At 44.9% G+C, this 9,921-nt stretch overlaps 1 protein-coding gene across 1 annotated transcript in view; it reads left to right on the top strand.

The window, feature by feature from the left end:
* Tmem163 (transmembrane protein 163) overlaps nucleotides 1-9,921 on the top strand; it is a 289,337-nt gene that overhangs the window by 267,799 nt on the left and 11,617 nt on the right. The gene's annotated exons all lie outside the window — the stretch shown is intronic.

The raw sequence follows: 9,921 nt of genomic DNA, 5'->3' as shown, positions 1-9,921 counted from the left end.
TTGCCATCTTGGTGTGCCCCGGGTGTGGGGCCGGCATGGCAGGCCTGGGGATTGAATCCCTGGCCCCTGCACCTGCTTGCAGGTGATTTAATGTGAGCTGTTTGGCTGGCCCTTGGATTGTTCATCTTGTATTAGAAAGCATCAGTCTGATGCTTCACTTAACAGATGCCAGGCTGCATCATAGAGTAGCGTTCACAGTCTGAAAGTGCCCGTTTTATCCCCGAGGAAATCATGGCACCTCAGCTGAGAGTGCTGCACCATCCTTGTGGGTGGCTCCCTGGGCCCTGCCGTCATACTCAGCTTCATGGTATCCAGGGAGCTGCATCTCCTCCCTTCCCAGCATCACCAGGGCTCTGCATCTGCCTGCAGACCTCTAGTGACCCCAGGGTCAGGTGCCTGCCCATCTGCTTATCCTAACATCAGCAACTGACATCCAAGTGGTCCGATGCTAATTCAGAAATTGTGAAGCCATTGACTATGAATCCCTGGCAATCTGTCAATATAATTTAATAACCAGGGGAACTTGAGGGCTTATGCTTGGTGTAATTTCCTCTACATCTGCCAGCTTTTCTAATCAGCTGGGATTGGGGGAGGGTGGTGCTGAAAAGTTTTGAGGGAAAGAGTGACTGTTTTAATTTCACCTGCGGCCATAAATCGATATTCATTTATTATTCAGCCAGCACTAGCATTTCCCCGGGTGACACTTGAACACATGTAGTGTCAGGATGGTTTGGAATTTGTCCTCATTAGGAAGGCAAAGGACGCCTTTTTGCAGGCATAAGCAAGTGAGCTCCCATATCCCCCCTTGCCGCAGTGCATCTTATGAAAAGGGAAGCAAAGGTCTATGGGGAAAGGGCAGGAAGGTGGTCTGCAGACCTGGCCTCTGCTTGGTGTTCGCAGCTAGAGTTGTGATGGCTGGTGTCTCCTCTGATAAGGAATAAGTTCAGCATCACAGGTGACACTTGGTACTGCTGAGAGAAATATTATTTCTACACCAGGTTTTCCTTGGGAGCAGTGCCCTGAATATAGATGCTTTGAGGGGAGGCTGTAAAATGGGAGTGGTGGCAAGAAGGAAGAGAGGACCTTAGCATCCCTGTGTCAGGAACTGCTGCAGGCTGATGGCTGGCTAGTAACCAGGGTTGCTTATTTCATATGAAAATGAGAATCAGAAGATGGAATTGGGTTTACAGATGTTAACCCTCATCCTCCAGTTGGTGCAAGGGGTACTGGAGGGAGTGGCGGGGAGTTGGCTTGAAGAGGTGCAGGTTGTGTGGAGACAGCCTGACAATAGAAATCTTGTTCTGTGGTGGACTGGCCCTCTCAGCTGCTGCAGACCTTGATGGAGGCTGTTTGAGGAGAGCTTCCACCTCCATGCATTTTACTTTGATCTTGACCTGAAGGTACAGGTCATGGAGGCAGATGGGCTTCTAGACAGGAGAGGAGGATTAGGCCCCACAATCTTTCTTTCTGTTTGTCTTCTGTTCCCTGCATCAACAATTGTCCATCTCTCTTGGGGACTTAGATTTAAATCCTTGTATCAGTAGGAGGCCCATAGATTAAACAAAACAAAAGACTTTTCATGATGAGGTCTGTGAATCAAGTTAGTACGGTAAGACACCAGGACCACACAAGACAAACTGTTGATAGCTTCACTGTCATGGATGAATCACAAAAACATATTGACAAAAGAAGTTAAGTTTAAAATACAAATGATATATAACTTCAGTTTTGTATAATATTCATGAGCAGAAAAAGTTTATCTATGATGATTAAAGTCATAAAGTTTTAGGGAGCTGGGAAAGCAAATGAAGACATTTTTAGGGTAATAGGAATGTTCTACATTTTATTTTGGGATGCTTGTATGAGTTTTACCTTTGATAAAACTAACCAAAGCTCTAAAATTTGTATCTTTTTTCGTGTCATATTAGTCAACATTTTGTCACTGTGTCTAAATTCTAAAAGAAAAAAACTCAACAACTGAATGGCGGAAAAGTTCATTTTGGCTCAGTTTTAGAGGTTCCCATCTATGGTTGACTGCGTCCATTGTGTGGCAAGACAGAGACATCTTGGTGCAAAGTCATGGCAAAGGAAATCTTGCCTCAGTGTCCAGGAAGAGAGAGAGAGTCGGGGGAGGAGCTGGGGACTGGATACTGTCCCCAGCGTCATACTCCCCTGATCCACTACCTTTAAGTAGGCCCCGCCTCCTAGCAAGGCCATCATTCTTAGTTTCATCACCTCCATCAGATTACATTCTTATCAGCCAGTTAATCTGCTAGTGAAGTCAGGGCCCTCAAGGCCTCATTGCCTTCGGAAAGCCCGTCCTTGAATACTTGAGCTTTTAGAGGGGCATGTTAGGTCTAAGCCATGACACACGTTGGTTGTGTCTGAATAAGATTACAATAATTATTAAAAAGCTGAATCTTTAGACTTGTACATTGGGAGCAGGGCATTAGTCACTCAGGATGAATTTTGGCCCTGAGATTTGCAGAATCCAAGGTCTCATCTCCTTGTTTACTTCCTTTGGACCATTTGCCTGGTCCTTGCTAGCTATTCCTGGCCTAAACTTGCTACACCACGTATAGGTACTTCCTGCTTTATCTCCAGCTCACAGGGAAACATTTAGTTTATTTCTAAGTCAGCATTGTCCAATGGAACTTTCTGTGATGATGAACATGTCCTACAGCTGTGCTGTCTGATATAATAGCCAAAGGCCATATGACACACTTGAACGTGACTAATCAAATGAGCAACTTGATTTTAAGTTTTGTTCATTTTAAACTTAAATCCAAATACATGTGTTGAATGAGAAAAGCACTATTTTAAAACTTGGGGGATGAGGCAGGATTACATTTAGGGACCACCTCAGGGAGAAGGAGTTGATATGTGAGCAGGGAGAGAGGATGGAGCCATGTGAATGTGTAGAACTTTGGAGCAGAGGGAATAGCGGCAGAGGCCCTGAGGTAGGAGTGTGCCAGTCATGTCTGAGGAATGAGGAGGAGGCTAAAATGGCATAAGCAGGAGAGTGGTAGGAGGTGAGGGCAGAGAAATCAGCTCTATCCATTGGATTTGGTTGGTGTTAGGTTTTAGAGAAGGCCAGGAAAAGACATTTTCCTGTTGCTGTACATCAGGTTAGAGTAAGTCTGATTCATTGCCCACCAGACTACGTGAGGCAGGATGGGCCCCTGCTTCTTCTAGGAGAAAAGCTGACAGAGGCCCTGGACTGGCTGACCAAGGCCCCCAGGGCTAACATGCAGAAATCACACGTCAGCACAAGACTTCTCACCCAGCTCAGATTTTGTCAGCTCTCCACTAATTGCCTTTGAATCCTAAAATTAGCTGTGTGGCTTTTACCACATTCCAGCCTGAGCTTAGATAATTGGAAAGGGTGGATGGTGTCAGGTCACTGGAGAGCTGGAGGTTGGTTGGGAGCCTTGAACTCTTGGAGCATAGCTCTGCCACCGCCCTCTACCCCTGTGTGGAGGTGAATCCCAACCCCTTTCCCAGCCCCAGTTTTCTTACTGCAGCATGAATTAGATTCTCCCCAAGCCTCTTTCTACTTCTAATGTGTGGTTTTAAGATCACCTCATGTTTATACATGAGAGAAAGGATGCTGTCTTATCTTGCTGTCAGACTTGGGGCCCCACGTGTGTGTGTAGCTTCATGACTGTGTTCTTAGGTCAGACAGGATTCATCTTAGCAAGACCATAGAACCACCCAGGCCTGTCATGTTCCTGGAACTCCTTTAAAACAAATGTATTCCATCAGGTTGAGGAGTATTAGTGGCTCTTAGAAAAAATACAGCGCTCGTCATTAGCTCCTGTCACATGCTCTCTGAAAAGTGTTGGGTGGAGTGTTGAGTGTAGGCTGAGGTGGCTTTTCCTAAGCTGCCTTGACGTGTGGGTTGGGGGACAGACCACGGGGGCTGCTCTAAGAGAACACAGAAGCCCGAGAGGCTAATAAACAACATAAATTTATTCATCCATTTCCTGGAAGAATTTATTTTAGAATTGGCATTCTTTCTTCTATGATTAAATGCTTAAATTCAGTAGCACCTGCTGGTTCTGAAGTTTTGTGAGAAGGTTTTTAATTATGAATGAATGTTTTCCAGCAATGTGGGGCTCTGCAGGATATCTCTTTTGTGGGTGACCTTTGATTTGGGTACTTTATCTAAGTTGTTATCTTAGTTACTTATCTTGTGGCTCACACCAAGTACCTGAAACTTACAAGGTAAAGGAGCAAGGATTTATTTTGGCTCACAGTTTACAGAGGTTTCATCCCACAGCCAGTGGGCTGCAAGGCAGGGGGGGCACAGCAGGGGGTCACTGCGGGGGGGGGGCGGGGGAAGCAGCCCATGGTGTGGCAGGCCAAAGGCCACAAGTAGCAGCAGCCCCTGCCTGCCTCTTCCTCTCACCCCTTTCAGGCTACCCACCTGTTGGGCAGTGCCACCCCCACTCAGGGTGGGCCTCTCCATTATCCACACCCAGAACTACACTATACCAGTAAGTGGACTAATTAGTAATCACACATCCTAGATCCAGCCACCTTTGAAAACAGTGAGGCTTTGGGGAGAACAAGCGATAAAAGTTGTCAAGTTTATTGGCATAAAATTGGTTATATTACCTTCTTATTCTCTGAATCCTATTTGATATGTGATGATGTGCGTCTTACCTTATTTCTGATATTGGTAACTTTTGTTCTGTTTTTCTATAAATAAGCCTTAGAGATTTATCCATTATTGATATTTACATAGTACCAGCTTTTGACATTATTTTTCTCTGTTTTCTGCTTTCTTTATTTTTGAAAGAGAATAAAAATAATAGAAACATCAGAAACAATACAGAATTTCACTAAACAAAATGATAGGGATTGAACAATGGTTGTTATATTGCATATTGTTGTCTTCAAATTTGTTGTTCAAATTACCAAATATATGGGGCCAGGGAGCTAGATCAGTAGAACATGCACTTGCCTGGCAAGCGCAAGGTCCTGAGTTCAATCCCTGGTAGCACCCAAAAAAACAAAAAAACAAAAAACAAAAAACAAATATAAGCAAGCAAAATTAGCCAAAAGATTAAAAAGAAGAAAAATTAAATTTAAGCATTAACTGTTTCTTTCAATGGATCAGCAGAAATCACCTGTATAATTATTGAGCTATCCTGTGTATATGCATATATATTTTCTTCTTTTTCTTTATCCCAGGTGTCCCTTCCCTTTGAGCAATTTCTTTCCTTTTCACAGTATCTATTGTACCTTTCAGGTTTTATTTACTTTTTCAGGTTCGTACACTAGGGAGACAATATGAACTCTTCTTGTGCTATGGATAAAACTCAGAGCTTTGCCCATCCTAAGCATATGCACTGAGTTGTGCCCATTTATTGATTTGTGCTTTTTACTTTGGGGTTAACTTTACTTGTTTTTAACCCTTGTTCCTTAAAGGGAAAGTTTAAATCACTTAAGTCTTTTAAATATTTTCTTATAAATTCCTTACTATAGCTTATTTTTTATTTTTATTTATTTATTTTTTTGTGGAACCAGGGATTGAACTTAGACCCTTGCATTTGCCAGTGAAGTGCTTATTCTACTGAGCCATCTCTCCAGCCCCTACTATAGCTTATTAATCACTATAAGCTTCCTTTTAAGGAGTTACACACCCCCTTTTACCACCCTGGTGGTACTGGGAATTCATCTGTTGAACCTGGGGCCTTTGTACTGAATTATATGTGTCCCCGAGCCCCCACCTCTGTTTTGAGACAGGGTCTTACTAAGTCACTAATTGCCTGGGCTGGGCTCGAACTTCCAATCTTCCTGCCTCGGCCTCCTATACAGGTGGGATACAGCTAGGAGCTGCCATATCTGGCTTGTGTCCTATTACTTTTAATATGCTGCTTTTTAATTTTCTTTTACTTTAGAATATTTTACAGTTTTCTCAGTGACTTCTTTGAATTGAAAACTTTCTCTAAAAACATATCATTTTGTTGCTTAGCTTTCAAAAAGGTTATTGCAGATACTATTCTCTTACTGATTTTTACCTCAATTCCATTATTGTCAGGTTTTCTTTATTGGTTTTGCTCTGCTTTCTGGCATAGAACTTGATCTATATTGATGGCTGTTCTATGTACTGTAGAGAAGAATGTGTATCCTGTTTGTCTAGAGAAGATGGCTCACATGTGTGAGGTGAAGCTGGTTGATAGTGTTGTGAAAGTCTTCTGTATGCTTATGATTTTATGCTTACATGAGTTTCTGCTGACTTCTTCCAGCAGTTCCTCAGAAAGAAGCATTTAATTTATCTTTAATTTTGAATTTTCTCATTTTGTTTTTATCCGTGAATACTTTTGTTTGTACCTTCATTTTCATCCATGTATAGCTATAATAGTAAGAAAAATTTACGCGTGGGTAGATGGCTTGGTCAAGAGATGGGTATGTTTGTCCTTTTCAGAGAAATTGCCAAATCATTCTCTAAACAGGCTGAGTCATTTTGCACTGACACACAGATTGTTTGGAGAGCCTGTTTTGTCGTAGCACTGCAGTCCTTTGGGCTAGGTAAAAGTGATATCTTACTGTACTTTCGGCTTTGCATGTCCTGCACAAGTAAGTTGCAGTGTCTTTTATGTGTTTAAAATTCATTTTATTTTAAACTACCTTTTCCCCATTTCCTTTATGGGTTTTGTTGGTTTCTTTCTTAAGGACCTCTGTGAGGTCTTTGCATATTAAAATTAATCCTTGATGATGAATTTGTACTTTGTATTTGATTGTGACTGTTCCCCTACATGTTTTAATTTTTATACTATCAAATACATCCCTTGTTATGGCTTTGAATTGGTTATAAAAGACTTTCACTATGCTGTGGTCTTAAAGAAACTTGCTGGTGTGGACATGACATATGGAGAGTTCACCTCTAATGTCAATTTATCCTTAGTGCAATGAGTGGCTAATTTTCTTAAGCCTTTTTTCTCTAGTCTTCTAGATTCAACTGTGGGAAACTGTAGGGACTGAGTACTGGTAACTGAATCCCTAACAAGGAACAGCATCCCTGTTCTCACGTAGTCAATGCTTTCAGGGGATGTGAGGTTGTAAAGCCATAGGTAAGGCAACCCGGCAGTTTACACCTAGAAATCACTCTAGATCCTGCCACTAGTTGAGTGACTGTGGCAGGCGAGTCATTTACTTTTGTGTGTCTATTTCTGCATCTGTGAGATGCCCATGCAGCAAATCTGTGAGGCCTGAGGTGGCAGGTGTGGCTGCATGTGCAGAGGATCTGTGGCAGTGCAGCCCTGCCCTGGACGCCGTTTCCCAGCATGAGCTGGGCCCGCTGCATGCCTGGCCCTCCGCAAAGTATCTTTGCAAAGATGCTTTGTTCTTTTAAGCTTAAAGGCTGTCTTAGCTTGTGCCACCGTAAGAAAATGCCATAGACCAGGTAGTTTGAACTTCAATTTATTCCTCTCCATTGTGGAGACTGGATGTCCAAGATCGAGGGGACAGCAGTCAGTTCACTTATCTGGTGAAGAATCGTTGCTTGGGTTACAGATGGCCCTTCCTTGGTGGGTGTGGCTTGAGAGGAAGGAAAGGAGGAGAGAGAAATCTCTTCCATTTTCTTCTGATGAGGGTACTAAGCCCATTATGAGGGCCCTACCACTAGATACTGTCGCATCAGGAATGAGGGCTTCCATGTAGAAGCCCCTACAAAGCAGAGACTGGTTCTCTGATCACATGATGACCCCATGTCCTTAGCGTTGCACTCATGTTCGCAGTCAGTGAGGCAGTTTGGGGAGAGGACTGCCTGCCCCCCGGACAGTCCCCAGGCTCTGTGTGAGGAATACTGTTGAGCTGCTGGGGACCTGGATCTGACGCTTCTGGGCTTTCTCGCAGGCTTGCTTGCTTGCTTGCTCATATGTATGTCTGTGTTCTAAGCTGGAGCAGCAGGAATGAGCCACACCCTGGAGCTCTAGGTAGGACCTGGGGATGACCTCAGTCTCTGTGGTCCAGAAAGGAAGACAGTTGTTCCTTCAGGGTTGGTTCTGGGAGCAGAGGGTGGGTGACAGAATAAACCATATAGGCAAAACCCAGCCTTTTGCACAGTGTTTCTCTACATTGAAAGAATTTCACTCTGAAATACTAATATAGCATTACTTTGTGACCAGCCCTGTTAAGCCATTTGAAACACCCTTGTGTAGTCAGATGTCGGGGACACTGCCAGTGATACAGAATGAAGGGCTTTCCGCAGGAATGAGCCTTTATGGGGTGGCAGTTGGTGGTGAAGATACCCACGGTGGGGGGGGGGCTGTTCCTTCTGCCTGTGATGCTGGGCCAAATGTCTTCGGGGCTGCAGTTGGGAAGGAACTGGACCTTGGCAGAGGGGTGCAAGCCCAAACTGGTACCTGTGAAGAGAGCTTAGAATCACATTGAAGCCACAGCTTCCAGTTTGTGGGTGACCTACAGAAGTTTGTACTCTGTGCCACAGAGCTACTTCCAGGCCTGGCGTGGAACTTGGAGCAGGGCCAGGATGGGCTGTGGGGCAGTGGGAGAGGTTGCCCCAACTGTCTCCTTCCCTTCAGCCAAGGTGAACCTTCAAGTTGGCCCAAACCTCCTGAAGCTGCAGTAGCACGTGTGCTCCATGTGACCTTCAGGGACTGATGGTGTGCACGTCTCATGCCTTCAACATGTCATGCAGCTCTCTCTGGGCCAGCCTGGCCTGAGAAGCATTTAGGATGAACATGTTGGGAAATTTTTTCCAGCCAAGCTCTGTGCACCCAGGATACAGTTGCCATGGGTACCATTTTGCAGAGAGGGACAGGGACCAGGAAAGAAAGAACTAAGTGACTTGCCCCCAGTCACATGGATGTTACGTGGCATTCACTTTGGTGCCTTTACTTGCTGCCCTGTGCTTCCACTTTATTTCATCAGGAACCTGTCCCCTGCACTCCAGGAGTGGACATGGAGGTAGCAATCCATGGAGGGCTCCTCAAGAATGCTATTTCTGAAGAAAGGGAAGCATCCCAGATACCCTGTCTTCGTTATAACCACTGCAGATCCCAATCTAGTCTTTCTGACATCACCGTTCATGTCACCATGCATGATTTCTTCAAGGTGACCATTCCCTATGCTCATTTCATGGGAATATCTTCCCTACTTTGGGTTTCCCTGAGCACTTAATCTCGCCATTTGGTAGGGTAAGCCTGTAGATAACGTGTTGGGGCCCTTTCACAATGCTTGTTGCCTTTTTGTTCACCTTAGCTGCTTGACAGGGGCTATAGGGCTCCCACTGCCACTTAGAGCAGAGAGCACTGAGGCTCAAGAGTTTGAGTTCATTTTCCCAGTGAGGGGAGGTTGAGAACCGAGCCGAGGTCCGAAGGATATCGCTGAGCCACAGGCAGCCAGGCCCCCTCAGCAGCCCCAGGAAGGACTGACAGAGCCATGTGGCTGCTTGTGGTGAGAAGGGCACTCTACCCTCCACATCCTGGATCCTCGATGGGACAAGCAGCTTTTCTTCACCTCCAGAAAGTCAAGGATGAGGCTGTTACAAGGAGAGAGACTGAGTGGAGCCAGAAAGGCTTCCAAGTGTTTTTCTTAACTGACAACCTCAGTCGGCCGACTCTCGCTTCTGAGTCCCGTCAGCATCTGGCCCTAGCTGATGTGTGATGCCTTCATAATGTGGCCTAGTTTGGCTACTAAAACAAAATACTGTAGGCTGAGTGGCTTATAAGCAACGGAAATCTATTGCTTATAGTTTTGGAGGCTTGAAAGTTCAAGGTCAAGCACCAAAAGATTCCGTGTCTGACGAGTCTGCTTCCTGGTTCATAGATGGTGCCATCCTGCTGTGTCCACACACGTGAAGAGCAAGGGACGTCGGGGTCTCTTAGAAGGAAGGGCACTGAACCTATTCATAAGGGCTCCCCCTTATGACCTGTTCACCTTCCAAAAGCT

The sequence above is a fragment of the Octodon degus genome, unplaced genomic scaffold (genome assembly GCF_000260255.1).
Source record: "Octodon degus isolate 3935 unplaced genomic scaffold, OctDeg1.0 scaffold00014, whole genome shotgun sequence".
NCBI classification, from domain to species: domain Eukaryota; kingdom Metazoa; phylum Chordata; class Mammalia; order Rodentia; family Octodontidae; genus Octodon; species Octodon degus.
This window is presented reverse-complemented; position numbering and strand designations above follow the sequence as displayed.